Source organism: Pinus tabuliformis, chromosome 2_1 (genome assembly GCF_031772625.1).
Source record: "Pinus tabuliformis cultivar Carrire ecotype Pingquan chromosome 2_1, CPIR1, whole genome shotgun sequence".
NCBI lineage: Eukaryota > Viridiplantae > Streptophyta > Pinopsida > Pinales > Pinaceae > Pinus > Pinus tabuliformis.
Genome location: NC_142299.1, coordinates 404108053 through 404135679, shown reverse-complemented (window position 1 = coordinate 404135679; position 27627 = coordinate 404108053). Strand labels below are relative to the sequence as shown.

Below are 27627 nucleotides of genomic sequence, written 5' to 3'. Positions count from 1 at the left end.
ATTCCCACTCCATTTAGGAAGACATATGTAATGCATATAGCCATCCTTTCCCATGAGCTCGTCATTTGGCCAAGCTATGCAAGCATGCCCCATCACTGTTTCAGTCCGTACCATTCTTTTGGGCATCCTTTCCTATGGATCGTCATTTGGCCAAGCTCGACATGTAAGCCCATCACTGCAGCAAGTAGGTTAGGGAAATCATTCCCTCTTCCAAACTCCCAACATTAATAGATCGAGCCATCACATCAGATAATCACATCACATTACATCAGATCTGGGTTGCACACAAGCCCACCAACCGATGAGAGAGAGTCGCAGTACGAGGTTTCTTTACATTCTCTAAACGACCATCAGGTATGAAGATCATTATAAAAGTTTCATATGAGGTATGTAGATCATTATTTACATAACAAGTAGCATGAAAAAATAATATTTATTTAAATTAAGGTAACAATAATTAATTAATCAATTTTTTTTAATATTTATCACTACTACATGCATCCTGCCACATGTGAGCCCTCTTGCATGTAAAATGTGTTTTCCGTAAAAGTCTCATGTGGGCCCTCTTGCATGTAATACGTGTTTTGCACAAAAGTCTCTGGAAAGTACTAGCTGAGTAGTTTTAGGGAGATTATCATAGTTTTAGAGACTACAATGCCTGTTATGTAAAGAACTTTATCATCAGTTCAATTGTTTGAATGGTTAAACTGTTGCATCCATTAATGTTGTCCTTCGCTATTAAGATCACTAGTGCAACCATTTTCTACCCTTGTCCTTCAACTCCACTGGTATCAGGTTGCACCATGTCTGTTGCTCCTTCCTCCTCCAGGTTCAAACAGTCGGAACAAATCACCCAACATATCATCTTTCCCCTCCACAACATGACCTTCCTCCATAGGTTGAATGAGACATTTCTCGTATGCAACCTCCTTAGTAATCCAATCAATGTCTAGCTGCCAACAAAGCTGAGCATATTGACCAGATGGGAGGGTGGCTTTCAGTTACAACAAGTGATCTCTATAGCCTTTACAATAATAATAATTATTATAATAATATAAAAATGATAATATATTATATTATTATTATTATTATTATTATTATTATATAGTATATAATTATTATTATTATAATTATATAATATATTTTTTATATAATAATAATAATATATTATTATTATTATTATTATTACCCAAGGGATTAATACTAAAATACCAAGGGATTATGAACCCGAGGGAATAATATTAAACGAAAGGGACTAATATTATAAACCCAAGAAACTAATAAACCCAACCGTTTAATATTATAAAGCCAAGGAATTAGTGAACCCAAGGGATAAATATTAAAAACCTAAGGGATCAAGAAGCGCAAGGTATTGATATTACAAACACAAGAGATTAATAAAGCTGAACATGATTGATATTATAAACCCAAGTTAATAATAAACCCAAATGATTAATACTAAAACCCTAAGAGATTATGAACCTAAGGAAATAATATTAAACCCAAGGGACTAATATTATAAACCCAACATTGATAAACCCTAATATAAATATTAGAAAGACTAAAATAAACATGGTTTATTTTCATGGTGAGACAATCCTTGTCACAATGTGACATTCAACTATGGCTAACCATGGTTGGCTATGATTGTCAATGGTTGACCATGATCGATATTATAAACCTAAGGGAATAATAAACCAAAGCGATTGATATTATAAACCCAAAGGAATAATAAACTAGAGGGGTTAATAATAAAACCCCAAGGGATTATGAACCCCAGAGAATAATATTAAACCCAAGGGACTAATATTATAAACCCAACGTATATAAACCCTAAGATAAATATTATAAACACTAAAATAAACATGATTGACCATCATTGATTTTCATATTGAGATAATCCTTATCACAATTCCATGTTGGACCATAGTTAACTACGGTTGACTTTGTAATAAACCATGGTTGACTGCGGAATAATAAACTCAAGCAATTGATACTATAAACCCAAAGGATTAATACTAAAACCCCAATGGATTATGAACCTAAGGGAATAATATTAAACTCAAGGGGCTAATATTAAAAACCCAAGGTATATAAACCCTAAGTGGAGACAATTTGTTTCATAATGTGAGATCGGACCATGATTGACCACAATTGACCATGGTTGGTTATGGTTGACCATTATTGATATTATAAACCAAGTTAATAATAAACCCAAGGGATTGATATTATGAACCCAACGGATCTATATTATCAACTCAAGGGAAACATAAACCCAAGGGATTAATATTAAACCCAAGGGACTAATATTAGAAACCCAACATTGGTAAAAATATAAATATTAGAAACACTAAAATAAACAATGTTTATTTTCATGGTGAGATAATCTTTGTCAAAATGTGGCATTCAACCATGGGACTAATATTATAAACCCAACATTGGTAAACCCAAATATAAATACTAGAAACACTAAAATAAACATGGTTTATTATGATGGTGAGACAATCCTTGTCACAATGCAACATTCAAACATGGTTGACCATGGTTGGCTATGATTGAAAATGGTTGAACACGATATTATAAACCTAAGGGAATAATAAACCCAAGGGAATGATATTATAAACCCAAATGAATAATAAATCCAAGCGATTAATACTAAAACCCCAAGGGAATGAACCCAAGGGATTAATATTAAACCCAAGGGACTAATATTATAAACCCAACATTCGTAAACCCAAATATAAATGTTACAAAGACTAAAATAAACATGATTTATTTTCATGGTGAGACAATCCTTGTCAAAATGTGACATTCAATCATGGTTGACCATGGTTGGCTATGATTGACAATGGTTGACCATGATTGATATTATAAACCTAAGGGAATAATAAACCCAAGGAATTAATATGAGAAACCCAAAGGAATAATAAAATGAAGGGATTAATACTAAAACCCCAAGGGATTATGAACCCAAGGGACTAATATTATAAACCCTAAGATAAATATTATAAACACTAAATTAAACATGATCGACCATCGTTGATTTTCATATTGAGACAATTCTTATCACAATTCCATACTGGACCATGGTCGACATCATAATAAACCATGTTTGACTCGGGAATAAAAAACCCAAGCGATTGATATTATAAACACAAAGGAACAATAAACCCAAGGGATTAATACTAAAACCCCATGGGATTATGAACCTAAGGGAATAATATTAAATGAAAGGGACTAATAAAATAAACCCTACGATAAATATTAAAAATACTAAAATAAACATGGTTGAATTAATAAACCCTAAGAATTAATATTTTAAACTCAAGGGATTAATAAACCAAATGGATTATTAATACTATAAACCAAAGGAACTAATAAACCCAACCATTTAATATTAAAAACCCAACGAATTAGTGAACCCAAGGGATAAATATTAAAAGCCTAAGGGATCAAAAAGTGCAACGGATCTATATTACAAACACAAGAGATTAATAAAAATGACCATGATTGATATTATAAACCCAACCTAATAATAAACCCAAGGGAATAATATTAAACCCAAGATACTAATATTATAAACCCAACATTGGTAAACAATATACATATTACAAACACTAAAATAAACATGGTTTATTTTCATGGTGAGACAATCCTTGTCACAATGCGACATTCAACCATGGTTGGATATGATTGATAATGGTTAACCATGATCGATATTGTAAACCTAAGGGAATAATGGCAAAACCTAATTTACAATGCCAACAAAAAATTGCCTAGAAAACACAATTTTTTCTTTTTATTGGACAACACAATTTTCCATTTTGTTAAGGATAAAAAATGTTAAACCAAAACTAAAATTTTTAATATAATGTATCCAAAAATATCAAATTAAAATGATATTATTAATTTTCTAAAACAACACATTCATATATATTAATTTTTTTCATATTTCAAATTACTCTAAAATCATTTTACTTATTTATTAATAAAACAATAGATTGTTAACATCATAAGATAATCCTTGTAATGCACTGTATTAATATCACAACTTAATCATTGTAATGGACTACATTAATATCTGCATGATTATGATTATATGGTATATGGAGGTTAAATTAATAAATATCAAGAAATTTAAATATTAATTATTTATCTTTCAAAACTTATTGATATTTAATATTAATATTATAATAATAAGTCACAATTGTTGGCTCTAAACCTAAACTTAAATTTTTAATATAATGAATCGAGAAATATCAAATTAAAATGATATTATTAAATTTCTAAAACAACACATTCATATTTATTATTTTTTTTCATATTTAAAATTACTCTAAAAACATTTTACTTATTTATTAATAAAACTTTAGATTTAAGCAAAGTCTTTCGGTAGATTGTTAATATCATAAGATAATCCTTGTAATGGACTGCATTAATATCACAACGTAATCATTGTAATGGACTACATTAATATCGACACAATTATGATTATGTGGTATATCGAGGTTAAATTAATAAATATTAAGAAATTTAAATAACAAACAATCACATTCATATTTTTAATTATTTATCTTTCAAAACTTAATGATATTTAATATCAATATTATAATAATAAGTCACAATTGTTGGCTCTAAACCTAAACTAAAATCTCTAATATAATGTATCCAGAAATATTAAATTAAAATGATATTAATAATTTTCTAAAACAACACATTGATATATATTAATTTTTTTCATAATATAATGACTCTAAAATCATTTTACTTATTTATTAATAAAATAATGGATTATTAATATCATAAGATAATCCTTGAAATGGCCTGCATTAATATCACATCTTAATCATTGTAATGGACTACATTAATATCTACATGATTATGATTATATGGTATATGGAGGTTAAATTAATAAATATTAGGAAATTTAAATAATAAACAATCACATTCATATTTTTAATTATTTATCTTTCAAAACTTAATGATATTTAATATCAATATTATAATAATAAGTCACAATAATTGGCTCTAAATCTAAACTAAAATTTTTAATGTAATGAATCCAAAAATATCAAATTAAAATGATATTATTAAATTTCTAAAACAACACATTCTTATATATTAGTCTATTTTAAGTTTGTGAGATTTTTCAACATAATTTTATATATTTATAAATTATTTTAATTATTTGAATTTCTTAATATTTATTAAGATAGTCTTTCTTATTTAATAATATAATTTTTAATCACACAATAATCATAAAAATTATAATTTAAATGTTCTTAACCATTAAGAAAATGTGTTTCTAAAACAATTAAGTCTATATGTCTTCATTGTTTTAAAAAAATAATGATATATAGGTTGATCTTAATCTTAAAACTAGATTATTATTTTTATTTTATATATTTATAAATATTTTTAATGGGTTGTCTAAAACTCAAATTCACAATTTTTTGTTGACTCAATCATATGATGAATCCAGAAATATCAAATTAAAATGATATTATTAAATTTCTAAAACAAAACATTCATATATATTAATTTTTTCCATATTTAAAATTACTCTAAAATCATCTTACTTATTTATTAATAAAACAATAAATTGTTGATATCATAAAATAATCTTTGTAATGCACTACATTAATATTACAACTTAATCATTGTAATAGACTACATTAATATCTACATGATTATGCTTATGTAACCTTCTTTATCACATAAATCTACACATGAACAAACCAAAAACCACAAAAAAACTATTGAAAACCCCTACTTTTTAAGACATACAGAACTTGGCCTAATTGACTTCCTTCCTAGACCATAACTCTTCCTCCTTCCTTGGTGCTGCACTTCTTCCTAAAATATGATGCTTCTTTAGACAAATTTTTCACTCCACACATGCAATCCTTTACACGTGTATAGAACGAGCGTCTCTTTATGTTATTTTTTCATACTTTTGTTTCAGTGACTTCGTGTTATCCTTGTCCATCCACAAATCCATATTTAACCATTCAAATAATTAAATAAATTATTTAAGTTCTAAATCTATTTCTTTGGTTCTAAAACTTCAATATTGGTAAATTGCCCAACCGATTATTTTTTATGGGTTTGTTTTTTTGGAAATACTTTCTTTGGTTCTAAAACTTCAATATTGGTAAATTGCCCAACCAATTATTTTTGATGGGTTTGTTTTTTTGGAAATACTTTTCTAGTTATCCAAAATTTCAACATATTTTAGATAATTATCTATTATTTTTTATTTTTTGAATTAGAAAATTATTAAGGTTATTTAGATCTACAAGGATTTAAGATGGATTTTTTCAAAAAAATATTTTACAAGGCTTTTAAACATTTAACTCTTTAAATGGAGTTAGGTTTTAGTCCTTTGTTCTAAGTTTATAATATTATTCTTTTACAAATTCAAAAACAACTCAATATAATTTTAGGTTTATAATATATATCATTAAATGAAAATCCTTATGATGGAATATAAGGAGAGATTTTAGGCTTTCTTTTTTAATATATTTGAAGTGGAATGGATGTCTATCATTTTTTTAATATATTTGAAGTGGTGTGTGTTTTCCATTAAACAACGAATAGAAAAAATTAGAAAAATTTGTGGTATGCTTTGCAGTCAATAGAGAAAAGTAGAAAAATGTGTGACATGCTTTACAATGAACACTGAATAGAACAACATATAGGTGGTAGTAGAAATCTCAATTCAATGTTTCATATATTGAGTTTTTATAAATTTTAGAAGCCAGATTCCACTTTTTTGGGTGCAAAAGTTAATTTATATTGCCACATAGTTAATTTTATGTTTCAATAATTTATAGTGTTTTTTGGTTTATGACTAATTTATAGTCAACAATTATGAACAATTTAGGTTAATTATGAGTCATTTAGATTCATGAATAATTATGAGTAATTATAAGTAACTATGCTTTATTTAGCTTTATGAATAATTGACTAATTCTATGTTTCAATCTTTAGGTTTATGAGTAATTTCTAGTAATTCAGGTATATGAGTAAACCAGTTCTCATTTAATAAATAGTTCTAATTTAAATATTTATTAATTATTTGTGATTTAAACAATTTTTCGTTTAATAAATATTTTTTTAATCATTATTGCAAAACTTATCTAATTTCATTAGTATAAACCTTAAGATCATTGTCAAATTAAATCATGAATAATGAATGCTGCATAGTTAATTTTATATTTCAATCATTTATAGGGAATTCAGGTTTATGAATAATTTATAATAAACAATTATAAGTAACTTAGATTTATGACTAATTACCATTAACTATGAGTTATTTAGCTTATGAGTAATCGGCTAATTTTATGTTATAGTTTTAATTTATACTAATATAAGTATTTGAATAAGCAATTTCTAATTTAATAAATATTTTTTTAACCATTATTACAAAGCTTAACTGATTTCATTAAAATTAGTATAAACCTTAAGATCATTGTCAATTGGTGTATATACTTTTTTTGCAAATGTTTTGATAAAGCTTTAGTTGGTGTATATACTTCTTTTGCAAACGCTTGATGAAGAAAAAACTCTGAAATGCTCAAAATCTTTTAATGAGCATAGAAATTAAGGAATGTGATTTTGTTAAAAGAAAACACATAATAATAGCCCTGGGGCAAGAAGATGAAATGGTAATAGCATGCCATTATTAAAATAGTTATGTAATTAATCATTTTTTTAAAGTCGGGTATATCAAAATTATTTGAAAAACTGAAAAGTGGCATTTGGAAAATCCAACAATAACAATAGGTCGAGGTAATTCCATCATCAAATGCATTAAACATCCCTTGAAATGTAGCCGATGGCATGATAGTAATCTAAAATCACGAGTTTCTAATGTAACCCACATAATTCAACACACAAAGCCACTTATTCCAATTTTATTTTTAATTTGATTTTGCTCTCACTAATCCCAATACATATTTCATAAATGGTTATACATATCTTCATTAAGTAGCTATAAGATAATAATAAAAAATAATAAAAAACATTAATTAACAAAATCATTCAAATACCCAATTCTAACAGAGGAAATCCTATAGATACCAATCTTTAAGGTGTAGGAATGGTTTTATTGAAACTATGGGTGCAATAGGTAAACGTGTTCTGAGTGGGAGTGGAGTATTAACAATAAGAACAATGATTTAGAGCCTTCAATATAAAAAGAATTAAAATGTAAGATATTTTTAAATTATGGCAGTCTACTTGGATCCCTAATCTAACAATTTGGAGAATAATGCAGATGCAAAAGTGTTGAACAAATATTTAAAGCCTGAAAATTATCATCTTTCATTCTATTGTATTCCTTTTTTTATTGTGAGTTGTGGAAATACAAATATCTATATCGAAATTTGGGGCTACTCAATATGGGACTACTACTTATTAGGCATGGTCTGACTATGATAAGTGTTTGGATGGATAGCATGTATTTTGTTTCCCCCTACCTATGGATCTATCACTAGACCTTGAGGTGGGGAGACCGGGAGACCACAAACACAGTGTGTATAGACTATGTGAAAACTCCATAAGCCCTTGGTTTTTGTAGTGGTCTTGGTCATCCACAACTAATTGGGAATCCATTTGGTTTGAGAGAAGGAAATCTCGAATTATATAATGAATATTAGCATCATGTAAGTGTTCCTTTCATTTACAATTTACATTTAACTTCAACAAGACTTCACCAAAAATTAGAAATTAATTTCCCATTTTCTATTTGAGATAGTTGTAGATTTTTTTCATTTTATTTAACCATTTTCACCTCCAATTCATACTATCTATTTCCCATTTTATATTTCACATATTTTTAAAAAATATTGATTTTATTTAATCATTTTCATATACAATACATGCTACGATCTATAATATTATGTATTTAAATTTTAATTATATATTCACTTAATTGTATAGTTTTATTGGTTTACAATAAATAATAATAGTATACATATAAATATCAAGATACATTGAAAGTTGTGGAAAATCTATTTCTTAATTATAAAATTTGATGGCTTTATCAGAACTTTAAATTCCACGCATGGAATGATTTTATCTTAAAAGGTGGCATAAGGGGAAAATGACTTCCCTGATTGTTTAGTAGAGTGAATCGAAGTAGATGGAATGAATAAATATATTTGCACATCGCATAGAGAAAAGGAGAGTGAATCGAAATCGACAAAAATATAAATAGATTTTCACAGCAGTTAAAGAACTCAAAGTCGATGGAATGAATAAATATATTTGCACAACGCATAGAGAAAAGAAAAGTGAATCGAAATCGACAAAAAGATAAATAGATTTTCACAACAACTAAAGAACCCATGATAGAACGATAAACCAAAAAAATTGTGTTTAAAAAACAATCATATAACGTATGCCATATGGTTTCAATATGTTAAGAGCCATAGTTGTAGTCTACCAAAAGCCAAGCAACAAATGCAGATATTAAAGCATAATTAAAAAATAACCTTACGGATCATCTGACAAAGCGCCATCCAACACAGATATTAAACCACAAATTGTGATACCCTGATTAACTATTTGATATCCTAATTAAATATCAGGATATCCTGAACAAATTCATTCCACATTAGAGTGTTATTGGTCTTTTAAATGACAAATCTAGGTAACAGTGGCCATTGAAAACAATATTAATATATAGAGTAGTAATATTCCAAATATAGGTAATAGATTCTGCATCTTTCTTAGCATATAGAAGCCTATAGAAGTCCTTTCAAATCATTCCAGTAATCCTTCAACAATTTCAACAACTGAAGCACTAAGAAATGCATGAATCCATGGAGAACTTTTCTTATAATAGATGGAATGGTGATGAATAACATGTACAATAAATATTTAATCACAATTTGAAACCCTCAAGTTGATTTATTCCTTCATGTTACAATCCTAGATGGAGTAGTGGAGTTATTATTAAGAGCATGAAAGGGTGAAATTGATGGACAAGTTAATGAAACTACCGACACTTGTTTTTTGGAGTTATTATTAAGAGAACGAAAGGGTGAAATTGATGGACAAGCTAATGAAACTACCAACACTTGTTATTTGGAATTGAACAAGTGTTACCAATGGTTTGAAACCGATGATCATCTTATTCGGAAATGCACATTTCCACTACTATGACAAGTGTATGTGTAAGGTGTGTGTTACATTTTGTAGTCTTCCCATTATGGTTAATCTTCATAGATGTCAATTAACAAATGGCATGGTAAATTTTTAATGAAGTTTTGTAAAAAATTAATTTAAACAAGTTTTTCCTCATGCGATTTAGATATGCAGGGAAGTTAATGGTGTGAATTCAATCTATTGATATTGTGGCAACAACGAGAATATACTAGCATCTTTAAATTTAAACCATATCAATTTTTTTAATTAGTAAAATGATTAAAGTGCCCAATTCCAATAGAAAAGATGCCTATCGACATAAATATATATTATATTTTAAATATGTTGTAACCATGAAATATTTATTAAAATTGTGTGGTTATAATATACATCACGTGAGAGATTGGTATATCTTAAGATCATTGATTCTACTTATAATAAATGGAGGTTAACGAATGTCAAAGTTTTTTTTCCTGTTTTTTACCGAGAGTCTAAGAAAAGTTAGTTGTATAATGGGTATAATGATATGTAAAGATACAATTAAAAGTGATAAATATATTGATTAATTTCAATAATTTAAAAAATAAACTATATTAATCATTTTTTTATTTAATTAAATATTAAATTCTTAATCAAATTTTAAAAATTATATCAATTTCTTTCTTATTTATTGTGAATTAATTTTTTAATTAAATTTTAAAATTAAGATAGATTTTTAATTTAGAGAATAATAAAGTATAAAATTTTATAATAAAAAAGTTATAAATTAAGTGTTTTGATTTACATCAAATTAACCAATTTGTATATATATTAACATGATGTCACTATAAAATATTTAGTAAAATTGAGTAATCATAATTACATTAGTATATGTTAACATTATTAATTCTAAATTGAATAATCATAATATAAATTAGTATATGTTAACATTATTGATTCTACTAATACTTATAATAATAAATGGAGGTTAAAGAATAACAAAGTTTTTTCCCCTTCGAAAAATCGTAATTTTCATTAATAGGAAAATTACATGTTGTAGATGCTATGAGCATATGTAAAATATAGTGGTTGTGTGCTAGTTCAAAATTTAAGAGCCAAAAATATGATCTCCATGTAGGGAGACAGTCTTTTAATAGTATTGTTTAAAACACTTCAAAAATTTCTACTCTACGCAGAGAGTATTCCTGAGGACATGTACTGAAATATATATAAACATAGTAAATATAAACAGAAATAAAACAGTCAAATATCAAATGATTTCAGGCTCCTGTTGAGCCTGATCTGCCTGGTCCATATATGGGCGGTGGTAGTATTGGTACTGTTCACCTCCCCGCTGCTCCTGGATCATCTAGATGTTGCATGGCCTGATCGCTACCTCTTTGGAAAGTTTGTCAGCGATGGAGTTCCATTCCCTGTATATGTGGTGACAAACAAAATTGTCAAAGTATGTGATGTATCTATGCACTTCATCCAATATATGTCGCAATGTGAATGCATGACATGTTGTGGTTTTGTTAATCCAGTCACATACAATTTTCAAGTCACCAAATACTTGTAGATTATGATAGTCTTTTTCAATTGCAAATTGGATGAGGTATTTGGCCGTGGAGAGTTCAACCAAATTGTTTGTACCATTTACAAGTCCCATTTGAATATGATAATGATGTGTATCTGAAATATATAGGACAACCCCAGCTCCACATCCTATTCCTTGTGCTAGTCCATCAAAGTGTTCCCAGGGCTGTGAGTGATCAATGGACTCGGGAATGATGTTCCTGGGTGGAGAGGTAGCCAAGTCCTCAGGAAGTTAACTGTAATCGTCTATAATTCTAGCTGTGATGGATGGCCAATGAGGGGCGGTGTCCCGGAAAATAGAGCGGTTCGTTGCTATCCAGATTTCCCAACTAATGAGTAGGGGGAGGTTTCTAGCTTTGGGTGGTGTTACAGATGACCACCAATTTTCCCGTACTTCCTTGGTAGTCTGACCCGTCCAATTGATAGGTGAGAGAGTGTGTGTAAGAATGGAGGTCCAAAGATCATTTGTAACAGGACAAAAGAGGAAGAGGTGATCCAAAGATTTAGTGTTGTCCTTACATAGGTAGCACCAGTAAGGTCCATATAGCCCTCTTCTAGACAAGTTATCCCTCGTCGGCACCTTATTTTTCAATATAGACCACATAAGCAATCTAGTTCAGGGAGGTGCTTTAGGATTCCACATGTCCTTCCACCGTGTTTCAATGTGATGTGGCTTGTGTCTATTGGCCAGTTGTAGATACCCCTCTTTTGGGGAGTACTGACCATTTTTGGCGATGGCCCATGTGATATCATCTTCCCCTTCTCTTAGTCGAATGTGGGATTCCTTGAGAGCAATAGTGTAGGTACTCCAAGCTTGGTGCCACTATATAGGAAGCAGCAAGTTGTGGGGTGTCTTCCAAGCTTGGTGGAGAAAGGTCGATCTCTCCAGATTCGCAATGTGCACTATGTGGGTGATACCTTTCTCATTGAGGTTCTGGAGTAAGCCCTGTGGTAGGTGATGTGCATTCCCACATCCTATCCAAGGGTCTCGGCCGATTCAGATGGATGTCCCATCAGATATTCTCCAAGTTAGACTGTCCCGAATAAGAGGCATCAAGCTCAGAACCGCTTTCCAGATATTTGAGATCCCCGATTTGTTCCAACTTGTTAGTCTCAGCCAATCCATCGGCCTTAATGGAGCAATATATTTAGCGACTGCGATTTTGGTCCAAAGACTGTTGGAGGTAATTAATTGCCACCCTATCTTGGCTGCTAGTGCAGAGGAAAAATCCTCCAATTTTTTAATGCCCCACCCCCCCGCCATTTCTTTGGGATAGACAGAATATCCCATCTTTCCCATGCAAATATCCTTCCTATTTGATAGCCTTTCCACAGGAATCTGCAACAAAGGTTTTGTATTTGGTTGAGAATGCCTCTTGGGATCCATGCGAGGGACATCCAATATACCGAGGTGGCCTCCAATACCGCTTTGATGAGCACCAATCTTCCAGCTCTCGATAAATGTTTATGGAGAGCAACCATATCAAGTCCACAATTTTATATTCAAGCGGTTTCAGTCTGTAACTCAGGTACCAGAGGCCTCCATCTATCTAGGTTAGAGTGAAAGGGAACCTTTGAATCACAAAGTGTATCTCATGGGGGGAGCATTCTGATACTGTTATTGTGGACTTAGAGTTGTTAATGGTCATGCCAGTAGCAGTTTTGAAATGATTGATGGTGTTCTGTATGGTAGTGAGGTCACCGATTCCTCCATTTAGAAACATTAGTACATCATCCACAAAAAGGAGGTGAGTTATAGTACAACCCTCCGATATTCGGATTCCGAAGAGTCTACCTCTATGGTGCATGTCCTTGATCAGTCTACTTAGCCCTTCCATGACTAAGAGAAAGAGTAGAGGAGACATTGGACACCCCTGTCTGAGACCTCTTTCAGAGCCAAAGAAGGGTGATGCAGCCCCATTAATTAGTACACTAAAGGATATATTGGTGATGCAACACATGATCCATTTAATAACTCCCACTGGAAATCCTAAATGAGTAAGAAGAATTTTGAGGTAAAGCCAGCTTACCCTGTCAAAGGCTTTTGAGAGATCAGCTTTGAGGATCATTCCTTTGATCTTCCTGGTTTGGATGGAGTGCAGTACTTCCTGGGCAGTGCCTATGGCTTCATGAATCTGTCGATCCTGTAGGAAGGAAAATTGCTCTAATGATATGTGGTTGGATAGGATGGGATGGAGGCAATTTGCAATGATTTTGGATATGATTTTGTATAGGCAATTGCAGAGGGAGATGGGTCGAAAGTCATTGAAGGATGATGGGTTATCTAATTTGGGGATGAGGGCAATGAAGGTGGAGTTAATAGCCCCATGCATACGCCTAGTCTTCCTGCATTCCTCGATGACCTTGAGCAGGTCATTTCCGAGTATGTCAAAAAAGGCCAGGTAGAACTCTACAGACCATCCATCTGGACCAAGGCTCTTATCCTTTTTAAACCATTTCAATGTGGCCTCAAGCTCCCTTAATATGACTTCTCGTTAAGCTTCTCGGCTTCCTCATTATCAATGAACCGAGGGAACAATTGTGCTACTCTAATGACCTTTGCTAGGGTAGCATTAGGGGGGCCTGATAGACCTGCTTGAAGTGTGAGGTGGCCAGGGAGACCAGTTGAGGGAAGGTATCAACCTCTACTCCTTGCTCATTTGTCAATTTCCATATGGTATTAATGACCCTCCTTCCATTAGCAAATTTGTGGAAAATTTTGGAATTATCATCCCCTTCCCTCAGCCATATAGCTCTACTCCTCAGTCTCCAGGTTTCCTCTTTATCCTTGAGAATGTTTCCTCTTATGACTGTTAATTCAGTGAGCTTGTCCCTCAGCTCATTTGAGGGGAAGGTGCCTCTAGTGTTATCCTCTAGGTTGGCTATCTCCAGTTCAATCTCGTTTAACCGATGCTCTTCGGCAAACCTCTTGTTGTGAGCCCAAATCTTGGATAGCTTCTTCAATTCCTTCAGATTGGCCACGAATCCTTCAGCGATGTTCCCACCTCTAGCCGGTGGGTGAGCCTTCCAAAAGTCCATGACAAGGTAGATGTAGGAGATATCTTTCAACCATGTGGAGTTGAATTTGAAAGGAGCTCTAGGTTTGCTAATATTGCCACAGATTTCAAGGTGAATTGGCAGATGGTCTGAGAGTCCGCCGGAAGCCACTCATTGGTGATAAGTATAACCCTGCTCCAGAAATTGTTCCTTAATGAGGAATCGGTCTAGTCTCCTGGCAAGGCTGGCCTCCCCGCTTCTTTTGTTCCTCCAAGTAGGGGCTATTTTGGCAGATGGGATATCTATGAGCTTGTGAAAGTCGAGGAGTTGCTCAAAGAAACCTGCTAAGGGGTCGGCTTGAGCATGGTGACCCCAAGATTCCAAGTAGCCTAGGGAGAAATTTAGGTCTCCTCCTAGAATGATATTATCAGACTGAAAAATATTGGCTGCCAAAATCCTTTTCCAGAAGTTCTCTCTATGACAGCAGGGCCCGTATATATTTATCATTCTAATCTCAGCTCCCAGCTCAGTCGAGTATAAGTCCGCCCCTATGAACCCTATACCCCCATAGGAACCCAATAGATTAATTGTGCGGGGGTTGTATCACAAGAAAATACCCCCCGAGCATTCATTTAATTCAATGGCTTGGAAATGCCATCCTGGGAGCATAGATTGCAATAAAGGAGAAATGATAACAACCATACCCAAGGTTTCTAGTAAAAAGACCATATCACTCGACTCCTTCTAGAGAAGCCTCCTCAGCGCTAGTTTTTTCTCAAGACTAGAAATCCCTCTGCAGTTGAAGGAGAGAACCTTCATGGGGGAGACACCTGAGGAGGGCTCTTTTCTCTAAGGAGCCTATCAAGTGAATCCTATTTTTTGGAGGCCACCTCCATTCCTACCTTTTGTTTTTCTTTTGACAGGGAGGAGGGTCTGCCTCGGGGAAGCTTCTGAGTGGAGGAGGAAGGTGTAAGACCAATGCCAATAGCATCCACCATTGTTGCACAAGAAAGTGATCAGAGATGATATCGATGGGGAGCGGGGTCAGATCCAGGAATTGATACTTTTTGTGGCTCTGGTATGGTCAAGGGCACAGGTGGTGAGGGATCAGGCATATGAGGAATGAGGGGGCTTACCGAGTGGTTTAAACAGAGATGAGGATTGTCCAGATTCGGCCCAGATTTCTTAGAGGTTACCTTATCTGCAGATGAATAAATAATGGATGCAGAGCAAGTGTTAGGATTGGACATACCCGAAGATAGTGCAACTCCAGTGGCCGCCTTAGACCTGGTCAGTGGAGGTGAAGGTGGCCAAAAGGGTGCATTCCCACGCTTCTTCGGTGTCGACAAGGCAAGCCTAGATCCATCTGCACTAGTGTCCATCATATCGGCCCCATCCGAGTGTTCCTCCTGTGTTTGTGCTCCCTCAGCTAATGAGGTCTTCCCTTTGTTGCCCATCTTTGATTTTGCGAGGAGAGGGTGGTCCTTGTAGAGGTGTCCAACATTATGTAAGTGTCTGCAACAAAAGGGGACCCCCTCATAGTCCAATATCTGGATTCGGTTGTAATTCCTCCAGCGGAGCATGACTTTTTCTTGCAATCCACCTCTAATGTCCAGGTGAACCAATAGTCTTGCATAGCCCATGACCCCCATTGAGAGATAGGATTTGTCATAATCCATGTATGTCACTAGTGAACTACCAATTCTTCTAAAAATATCCTCGGTCCAGAAGTGGAGAGGCAGACCAGGAAGTCGAACCCATATTGGCCTCACCCCAAGTTGTTCTCTGTCTGGATCAAACAGTGGACTCCATCTCCTTAGCATGACCGGGGCTTGTTTGATGTGACAGAAGGAGGATAGGACCCAGTTAGTATGTTCAGATCACGTGAAACGAAGGGTGAAACAACCACGAACAAAGGTTTGTACGATAGGCAGATCTGCCAAGTGATGGCCCCAAATTTCTGCAACCCATTGTTTGAGTCTTGTTGCTGTGTAGTTCCTGCCTCTGATCCTGCTAGCCAGGACAATCGCTACCACATCCATGGTGTCTTTCCACTGAAAGTATTCTTCCCAATCAATGAAGACTTCCTGTGTCCTAGGCTTGACACACCTTTGCTTCTTTCCGTGGGCAGGCTCTGCTTCCTCAGATCCCTCAAGGGTTTCTTCAAGATTAGGGTTTGGAGGGTAGGGTTAGGGTTAGGGTTTGGAGGTAACAGTGCAGAGCTAGAATGGAAGGTTTCTGAGAGAGGAGGGGCGGTAGTATAGCTGTCGGACGGTTGAGCAGGCTCTGTGGGCAGGGAAGAGTGAGCAGAAATGGGCAGAGCTTCTCTGAGCAGGGACTGAGATGGGTAGTGTGAGGCCACAGAGTGGTGGAGGGAGGATAAGCCAGAAGATCCAGCCACCTGTTCAGAGTCGGAAGTCCTGGGGCCGAGATGATGGGAGATCGATGTCAGGGGAGGCATAGTGGAAGCCGACCAGGTCACAGGAACCTCCGGGAGATCGATAATGGCATTGGGTTGTCCTGATAGTGACGAAAGTGGAGCGATAACCTCAGTGAGATCCTTGCTGAATGGAAAATATGCTTCATTGCTGGTCTGTCTGTCGAAAATGGAGATGCCCTCAAGGGGGTCCTCAAAATAATCTATAAGGTCACCTTCCATTTTTTCACCGTGGATTACGCCAACTGTCGTCGTAAACTGGAGGAACCGACACAGGAGAAGAAGAAACCCTACAACGCTAAACTGAAAATGCTAGCTCGAGCCATTGTTTCGTGAGGTAAGTAGGAAACGAAGAAACGGGGTCATCAACTGGTTACAGGCAAGCTACAGCAAAAATAGACCTAGTCTGCAGCCTGGACCCAAGTGTACTGTGGATGGCCTACCCCGTGACAGGGCGTGGTCGCGCCAGCTCTGTCTTCATCATCTTCTCCCCCAAATAATAACAAAGTTATTTAGATTTTATTTTTTTTCCTTATTTAAAAAAAGTTAGTTATGTAATATTTTAAAAATAGTAAGCTATATAATGATATAGCTAGTTATATAATATTTTAAAAATAGTAAGCTATATAATGATATGTATAATTATATATGAATTAATTTCATTACTTTTAAAAAATAAATATATTAATTATTTTTATTATATTTAATTAAAACAGATTTTAAAATTTATGTCAACCTCCTTACTTATTTTGAATTAATCTCTTAATCAGATTTTAAAATCGACATCAACTTTAAAATCTATATCAATTTTATTTTCTTGAATTAACATTTAGAATGTATTATACCTTAATTTAACATAACAATCAAAATATGAAATTTGTGAAATATTTAAAGGTATATTAAAATTTATAATTATAAAAAAATATGTTAGATCATTTGATTTAAACCTTTTACTTACAATAAGAATTTGAAGGTATTAAAGCTTATAATTGTTAAATAATAATTATGTCATAAGCAAATAGTATTAAAATTTATAATTATAAAAAAATATGTTAGATTATTTGATTTAAACTTTTTACTTAAAATGAGAATTTGCAGATATTAAAGTTTATAATTATTAAGTAATAATTATGCCATAAGGCGCTTCCTCTAGGAAAACTTCTCTCCCGTCTTCCTTATACCCATCTAATTTGATGTTAGATGATTCAAATGTTTTCCACACTTAGATACACCCTGTCAACTGTTACCCAACTCCTTAACTAACTAACTCTCTCGGGTTTTAATGTTCTTTGAGACTCTAAATGTTGCACAGTGTCAAAGAAATCACTCGCATAGTAGTGAAGAAGAGGAGGTCAAATACAAATACAAATTTGTATAACTGTGCAGAATTTTTTCATTAGCTTCCCTTTGATTTTGCGGAGATTAGGGACTTTAATAACATAAATATGGAATACTTTTGTTTGCTACCAGTGTATGGTGGCTGTGATTGCTTGCGACTGTTGCAATTGTATTTACAATATAGGGGATGGTAGATGTTGTGGGTGAAATGGTATGGATTTTTCCCCTAATTTGTACCATGGCGAGTATACTGATGTATTATTTATGTGCACCAAAATAGATCTATATGGTGGAGGTGTCTCGTTATAGGTATCATTTCAAAATTTCATAGAACATGCCATGATTTCACGGGAAAGAGCGTAAAGTTTTAAAAAAAAAAACTTGAAAGAGCCACAGCCACCATGACCGAGTATGTTGCTATCCCTCCTACTCTATAGTACTTGCCCCTTAGGTTAACTCATGAGGCTTCTTGTCATGAAGAAGAGATCACCATGTTTATCAATTGGGGACTCAACACACCTATCAATACCATCGATCGAGACTGATTCCACAAAGGTAAGTTTATTTGAATGAATTTGTAAACCATCCAAGCCACTTGATGAAAAAGCGTCCCTGATGATATCTCCACTCCAACAAACATAAATTATGTGCACTCCCACATTTAAATCATCCATCTTCATTAGGATTTGTTCAAAGAAGTTTGGACATCCATCCTGAAATGCAAGACGCTCTCCTTCCTTTTTAATATCATCTATATTAATGCCCTCAAGGACACCTAACTCTAGCACAAGTTTTGCTTCCATACATTTGAATTACTCTTACAATGTACAATGTAAAAGAATATAGTTCGCTATTAGTCTTTCAATATAGTTTTAGTGTGTAAAGGTAAGATCCAAAATTAGGTGGCCAACCCTTTGTTCCCATTTTGTCAATTTTTCCTGGTACCTTGTGAGCCATCTAAATAAACCAATCCAAAATCGATAGCAGGGATGGAAAAGTTCAACGATGGCTTGTTTATAGAATATGTGCCCACGTGCTATGGTTCTCTGCAACAGAACTACGCCAATGGTATAGAACCTTCATCCCCAATTGCCTTCAACTAAATATAACAAATAAATGCACTGTCAAAGAATTAGTGAAAGCAATTCTTATTTTCCTTTAATCAATGCAAAATGATAAGGCAGGCCACATGCAGAATGCACAATGCTCTGGAACATATACACACCATGCAAAGAAATTTCCACAACACATGTTGTTACTAACTAGGGAGTCGTAACCTTATATAATTAAGATCAGGAGCATTGTCCTCAATTGAATAACAAGTTAACCCAGTGGTTATTTTCGTCTTATTGTAGATCTTTCAAGTTGTCCTAATTGAGCTTCAACCAATGCACGATTCAATCGAGTAGCTATGGCAGCCGAAGACGACGCCATGAAATATGACAACATATCTCGTGTAGGCAATGACATGTGGTTAACTGGATCGATTCCCATCAAAAGAAGTCATTTTCTCAGTTTAGTGTTCCAGTGATTCTTTATCTCGTTATCCGTTCTTCTAAGCAGATGGGAGGCTATAGAAGACCATCTAAAATTCAAAATAAAGTGAAGGACTTCAATATTTTCACAAGGTAATAAAATCACATGCAATCTTGGAAAAGAATCATTGTAATTCCTTATCTCATTATTCGTTCTTCCAGGCAGATGGGAAGCTATAGCAGACCATCTAAAAATCAAAATAAAATGAAGGACTTCAATATTTTCACAAGGTAAGAAAAGCACATGCAATCTTGGAAATGAATCACTGTAATCCCTTATCTTGTTATCCGTTCTTCCAGGAATATGGGAGGCTATAGCGTACCATCTAAAATTCAAAATAAAATGAAGGACTTCAATATTTTCGCAAGGTAAGAAAAGCACATGCAATCTTGGAAATGAATCATTGTAATTCCTATGCATGGAAAGCATAAAACAATAGCTTAATCTTATAATAGGCTAGGAGGTAGAAGTTAACGCATTACTTATTTCCAAGAATAGCATGGAGACGAATGATGATGAGATCTTCATGCATGGAGAATGCTCCACTCTTAATGTCAGGTCGCAAGTAATTTCCCCATATCAGTGTACATGTTTTTACACATCTGGATAGTCTTACACCCAACACCCAAAAAAAATCATATATCTTCGGGTCGTTTGTACTATCTCAAAAAGCTAGAGTTAGCTATGATTGAAGGGTTTCTAAACAAGTTCTTTGGAAACAATTATCCATCCTTGTAGATATAGGAATAGAAATATTTTTAAAATTCCATTGATATGAGTTGAAATCAATTGATTGACTTTATTCATTAATATCTAAAATCTTTATTTGAGATATTTTTAAATGATACGATATCGCATCTATATGTGTAACCTTTCTTGAACTAAAACTCAATACATTCTCCATTGTAACGAGAAACAGTTGTAGTGCTACTCTGAGTCCCAATAGTTGAGAAATTAGACTTACTTCTATGCAACTCTCCCATTGAAATGAGAATAAATTAGATTTAGGTTATTGCCCATAGAATTAGCCACCACTTGTAGATTGTTATATACCTAGGGGGGATAATATGGGGTACCAAGGGCTTTTGTGCCCAAGAAAGTGCTATGATACCACTTGTTGCATCTCCGATACCACTTGTTGTAGATCTAACCCAGAAATATATGATAATATAAATAGACCCAAGAATGACAAGATCAAAATAGATAGAAATTCTTCTTTATTATCAAACCCTTAAGGTAGGGCAACACCATACATTCACTCCTTAAGGAAGGAGAACACTCCACAAGCCATATGCCTGTTCATACAATAATCCTTCACTATCCTTGACATGGAGTCTCTAGCCTCTATATAGGCCTCATACATACAATACCATGGGTCATTACCATGGTTCCCTCATACCATCAACTAATACCATGGGCCCATTACATTATTATTAACTACTTGTGGTCCCTTACATGACATGGGTTAACCACCTTATTTATTACTATGGCCCATCCCATTATTACATTATTACCTTGGGTACCTCCCTTGGTACCCCATATTATCCCCCCTAGGTATATAACATTCCACCCCCCTAAGCATGTTTCGTCCCCGAAACATGGGAAGAACATAAATAATATGATCTACTCAAAAGAGTAGTCCACTGGTACCATGCACGTGCATCTAGCCATCCAAGAGAAAGGTGAACCCTCGATCTCGCTGGTGCCTCGCTCGCTTGAGATGGAAGTTGACCGTGGCATCTCTTCTGTGTTGATGTGTAATGGGTGGATCTTCTCTATGGCCCATCCCATTATTACATTATTACCTTGGGTACCTCCCTTGGTACCCCATATTATCCCCCCTAGGTATATAACATAGATAAAGGTGCCTGGGCCAAAGCTGGAGGGAACATTACATGAAATCAATTTACCTAGAGGAAAAACGTGAATTCTCGACTTGAATGGATCAATATGATTGCCTGCAAGCCCGTTCAAATCAAGTTGTTCTTTATAGGATGATGTGCATTTCAGAATGCTTTTTAAATTAACCGGAACCACTTCTCAAGCAACTCACTTCACTTCTTTTGGAATATACAATGGGATGCTTCTCTACGAGCCTTATTTCTTATGGTTATGATTTTGGTACTTAGTTTTAAACTAAACATCCAAAACTTGTTCTTGTTTGATCAATGTGACAAACATACAACCCAAGAAATACCCTGTTGTTTTGGTTATTCGTACTTTAGATAGAACTTGATAAATGGTTTTGTTGGTTCCCTACTTGACATACAAAAGTATATTCTAACTTCTCCTCCTCTTTTATTTAGTATCTATCTATCTGTGGAAGAATCTTATATGGTGGTACACACCCTTTATAAAGGTCGACCTCCCAGTGCAAGTTACCAATCCAAATACTAAGATTGTAGGGTCTTCTTCATTTTGTACACAATTTCCAACCATCCAATGCCCAAATATCTTGTTATTTCAATATTTTAATGGCTATTGTGGTGGTTCATGTTTATCAATTTAGGGATTTATGCCACAAAATTATGGAAATTTTCGAAATTTGTTGATCAATTAACGTATTCTCACTTTCCACCATAATGATTGTGAACTCGTGTGGATTGCATTTCATTAAATAATGAATGGTTAATGATTTTGAACTCGTGTGGATTGCAATTCATCAAATGCTGAATGGTTGATGTTGCTTAATTCCTTTTGTATATTTCATATATTTTGACTTGTATTTCATTAAGGGATGAATGGTTGATGTCACTTAATTCTTTTTGTATATGAAGTATACATTGACTTGTTATATCTATTCCATATTAGTATATTTTGATTTGTTAACTTTTCTTACTACGTGTCACGATGCAGACTTGTAATAAATGTTTGGTTGGAACTGTCTTGGGGCAGGTTGGAATCATTCATGGTTCATGGTTCCAACCTTCTTAGTGATAGTTTTTTCCATTTCTGAGCTAGCAAGAGTTCTCCAAGAATTTGCATGGTTCTTATTATTGTATTTTACTAAACCTAATATTTATATATTTAAATGGAGGCATTTAATCTTGTAGCAAATTGTTCTCATAAAATCTAGCCATATAGAAAGTCATGATTCTTATTTATTTAAAACTGATTGAACTTTCTATAATCTTCTTAGATTTTCACTTGAAAAGAGCATTATTTCTCAACAAAATTAATTTACACCTATTTGAATCCATGTATAACATTCATTAAAATATCCATGGCTTATGTCTCTTAACTCTTTTATTATATATCATATATTTTCATCTCTTGTTAATTTACACCTATTTGAATCCCTACATAGCATTTCATCAAAATAACCATGAATGATGTCTCTTAATTCTTGTAGTACATATCATATATTTTCATCTCTTGTGAACTTAGTCCTCAAACCATGTTCTATGGCTACGTGTGAAGTTTTTTTGGAGAAGGGAGGAAACTAAGCTCTAAAATTCAATCTTCTTAACCCACATTCAAATGCTTAACATCCAACTTCATTTCATGTGACCATGCGGTCAGGTCCCACAATGGATCAACTTATTCTAAAGGATTAACCTCTTATGTCCCAAGTATCATTGATGCAAGGAGTACAACACTACTTTGGTCTTTTTGCAACAAGAAAGTTATTAACAATCTATCCCCAGTCCTCTACTAATCTTGCAACAAGTGGGTTCCCCGCAACTATTGTGAATTCTATGGATAAACACCACCAAGGTCAGCCACTTGTTTCCAATGTAAGAGAAATGGGAAACTTTGGAGGAAATGTATTTGGCGTGATGTAGGGGAGAAGTTTCAAGGGCTCTCAGGCTGCAAGCTCACAAGATATTCAAGGCACCATAGATCTCATGTATAGGTCCTTGGAAACACAAACTAATCATTCTCATGATCAACCTGGCATGGTGCATCAGGGAATCAAACAATTTACTAATGTGTAGTTGTTGAGGTCTTTTGAATAATCTATTTATGACACTCATCAACTATTGTATTTCTGATCTATTTGTTCTTACAACACATTTTCCTTGTCCTGAGAATTGAAGATAATTGTTAAAACTTCATTATGACAATTATTTGTACCGTCTAGATGTAGACAATTGCTTTCAATTACTATTGCTTATTTTCTTGTCATCATGTTGGTTGTGTTTGTGATCTTTATCTAGATTACAATATAATACTTAAATGGATATAACTAATTTAAGTCAATATGGGTATAACTTATGTGGATGTTGCATCAGTTTATTGATGACATTAGATAGTATGAACTCAGGGAATGGATTTGTAACTTGTCCCTCTATTCTTGTTCTTGAAATATATTATATATTTTCATCTCTTGTTAATTTACACCTATTTGATTCCATTGATGTCTCTTAATTATTTTAGTACATATCATATATTTTAATCTCTGGATAACTTAGTCATCAAACCATATTCGACCGGTACATGTGAAGTCTTTTTTTTGGATAAGGGAGGTAAACCAGGCTCTGAAAGTCAATCTTCTTAACCCACATTCAAGTTCTCAACGTTCACAACTTCTTGTGCCATAACTTCATTAATACAAACATTTCTTTTCTATAGTTTCATGTAAGCCACCATGACTTCTTCAGCTTCACTTACAATTTAGTCCCAAGCCCTTACAACTCCTAGATTATTACGGGATCCCCATGAAAATGAAGTTGACAAAATGATCTACAGAATTTTAATACCATTTGGTTTAATAAAGAACCTTAATGGTCAACAACTTAAAATGACTTGTAGTGTGGACCTCATGGGGTTTATGGCTATCTTTAAATTTCTTATGAGTGAGACAAAACCCAATTCCAGTAATTTTCTTTGATCTCATTTAACTAAGGCAACTTGGCAGCTTTAAACCCCAACACACATAGAATGGGATTCATGGGATTGCTTCTTAAGTTATCATACATTGTCTCTCCCCTTTCAAGGTATGTGTTGGATACTATATTTTGAAATAGCTCTTTGTTGATTTAAATTGCTCAAGTAATTCCATTCTACTCAATATGATATTAGAAGCAAGTGAAATCAATTTTGGAAAACATAAAGCGTATTGTGAGCTCTTGGATCTCAAATTTGTTGCAGAGAATGAGATTGGACAAGGTGATACTAAATCTAGATCTGGTACCGAGTTTTCCAAAACCAAACCTCAGGATTCCCAATGTATAAGTTTACGTTCATCTATGCTCATCTTCCATATGTTATCCACTTACGATGTTTCCTTTGACACAAGGCACAAGGAGGACAACATTAAGATTTCTCTTTTACTCAAATTGGGCTACATTTAGATAGCATAACATAACACATCACTTTTTATCTATGCTCTCTTCTCATATGCTACTGACTTACGGCGTTTCCTTGCAATATTTGGTGCAATTGCTAGTTTAATTCAAAATTTAATACAAATTTCACATAATTTATTATTAGAAATCACCATGAGATAAAGTATTGTGTAAATTAAAAGATACAAGGTTCAAATCTCAACGAGTAATTTAGTCTATGGAGAGGAGGGATGCTAAAATTGACCTAATGTCATGCAATCACAAGACTAACCCAATTGCCAATTTCACACACACACACTTTAAATTTATTAATAAATTGTAAATTACTAATTTCTTCACTTTCAATATATAGCATTAGGTTAAAAATAAGCTAATTAAATGCAAGCAAAAGTTAAATTTATATATAAATTTATAAATTCAAATAAATTACACAAAATAACACATAATTACAAAATTAACTTAGCCTAAAAAATGCCACACATACTAAACTACATTTATATATAATTTAAATTTATAAATAAATTGTAAATTACTAATTTCTTCGCTTTCAATATATAGCATTGGGTTAAAAATAAGCTAATAAATACAAATAAAAATTAAATTTCAATATATAACATTAAATTAAAATAAGCTAATTAAATGCAAGTGGAAGTTAAATTTATAAATTCAAATAATTACACAAAGTAATACATAATTATAAAAATAACTTAGCCCAAAAAATGCCTATACATAATCGAGAAAATGAACATATAAAAGCTAATTAAATATATAAAACCATGTAAAAGCTTTTAAAAATAAACATGTTATAATCTAATTTTTTATTGAAGAAATTAATAATAAAACTAATAATCTATTTTCCATAATCTATCTTTTTATTTTATAAATAATCCAAATAACTTCTCAACAAGATACATGTTATTAATCATCATACCTACTACTCATGTAAAATGAACGGTATATTATATCGCATATATTTGGATCATACCTGAAAACTTCCTATGTAGTTAAAGATTTGCAGATCTTCATTTCGAATCCTTTTGATAAAAATTTGGTGGATATATATAAAATGCTATTGTGCCATACAAAAATCGTCGGTGACACCCAGGGTTACTGGAATGAGGAGCGTGACAATAAGGATTTTAAATGCCATTATCCCTGGCAGCCTACCACCTCACAACTATCTGTTGTGATTATTCAGATCTGTCTAGCAGTGAGTAGAGTAGTTATTAAGTTAATTACTGATTAGTTTAATAATTGAATAATTGACTTACTACTTATCTTTCATTTTGTTAGTTGAATTATTCACGACAAAAAAGGTACTAAAATATTTATACTCCTTAAAAACTGTTATTGTATCTGCTTGGTAACATACAATATTTATCTCACCATCATTGACTGTAACGTATGAACACAGTTAAAATGTCATAGATTTGGATTAATTGAAGACTCGAAAAAGTAGATTTGGATTATTGGAAGAACTCTCACCCTTATTATACCTGCCCATAGGCATGGTATATATCTTGGCGTTGACTGACGATTGGTTGATGGTTCACCAGCGAACTTATTTTATCTAAACCAAAGCTTCTATCAATATTAATTAAAAATAATTCGTAAATACCATTTATTTGAAATATCATTGGCTGGATAGCTTTGGAGTTTTATTGCGCAGTTGCTGTTCATTTTCCTTTTTCACCCAACAATGACTTCTCTTTTTAACCAAAGTTCATATTATCATTTCTATTTTAGGTTAGCATTAATCTATTTTAAATTAGTATTAGTCCACGGCATAAAATGTTATTATATTTTCATGAAAATGAACTTTCTATAATTTTGTAGTATTAGTCCACAGCATAAAATGTTATTACATTTTCATGAAAATGAACTTTCTATAATTTTGAATTGATTTTACATTGTAAACAGTGTCTAATTTTCGGTGTGGTTCTTGGCATGTTCACCATCTGTCATTAATCACTAAACACCATCTCTCTTAGTTATAAGCTACTTGCAGTTCGAGTGAAAGAAATATAAATTTCTTGGCCTCGCTATCTATTCCAAGCTCCTAGGTTTGTTTGTAGTTCGAGTGAAAGAAGCATAAATTTATTGGCCTCACTATCTATTCTAGGCTAGTGGCTTTGTTCTTATTTGTATGATGGCTTTTGTTCATATTTGTATGATGGCTTTATTGCTAGCTCTAGTAACCAGTACCTCATGCCTTCCCCATTATTCATAACTTGCCTCCCCCCTCATTCATAACTTGCGAAGACTTGCTAATGTCTCTACAGTTTGTACCTTGTAGTT

At 33.2% G+C, this 27627-nt stretch overlaps 1 pseudogene; it reads left to right on the top strand.

Moving 5' to 3' along the window:
• The first annotated feature begins 23550 nt into the window (after nucleotides 1–23550).
• LOC149200591 (uncharacterized) lies at nucleotides 23551–24033 on the top strand (annotated as a pseudogene).
• Nucleotides 24034–27627: the final 3594 nt, after the last annotated feature.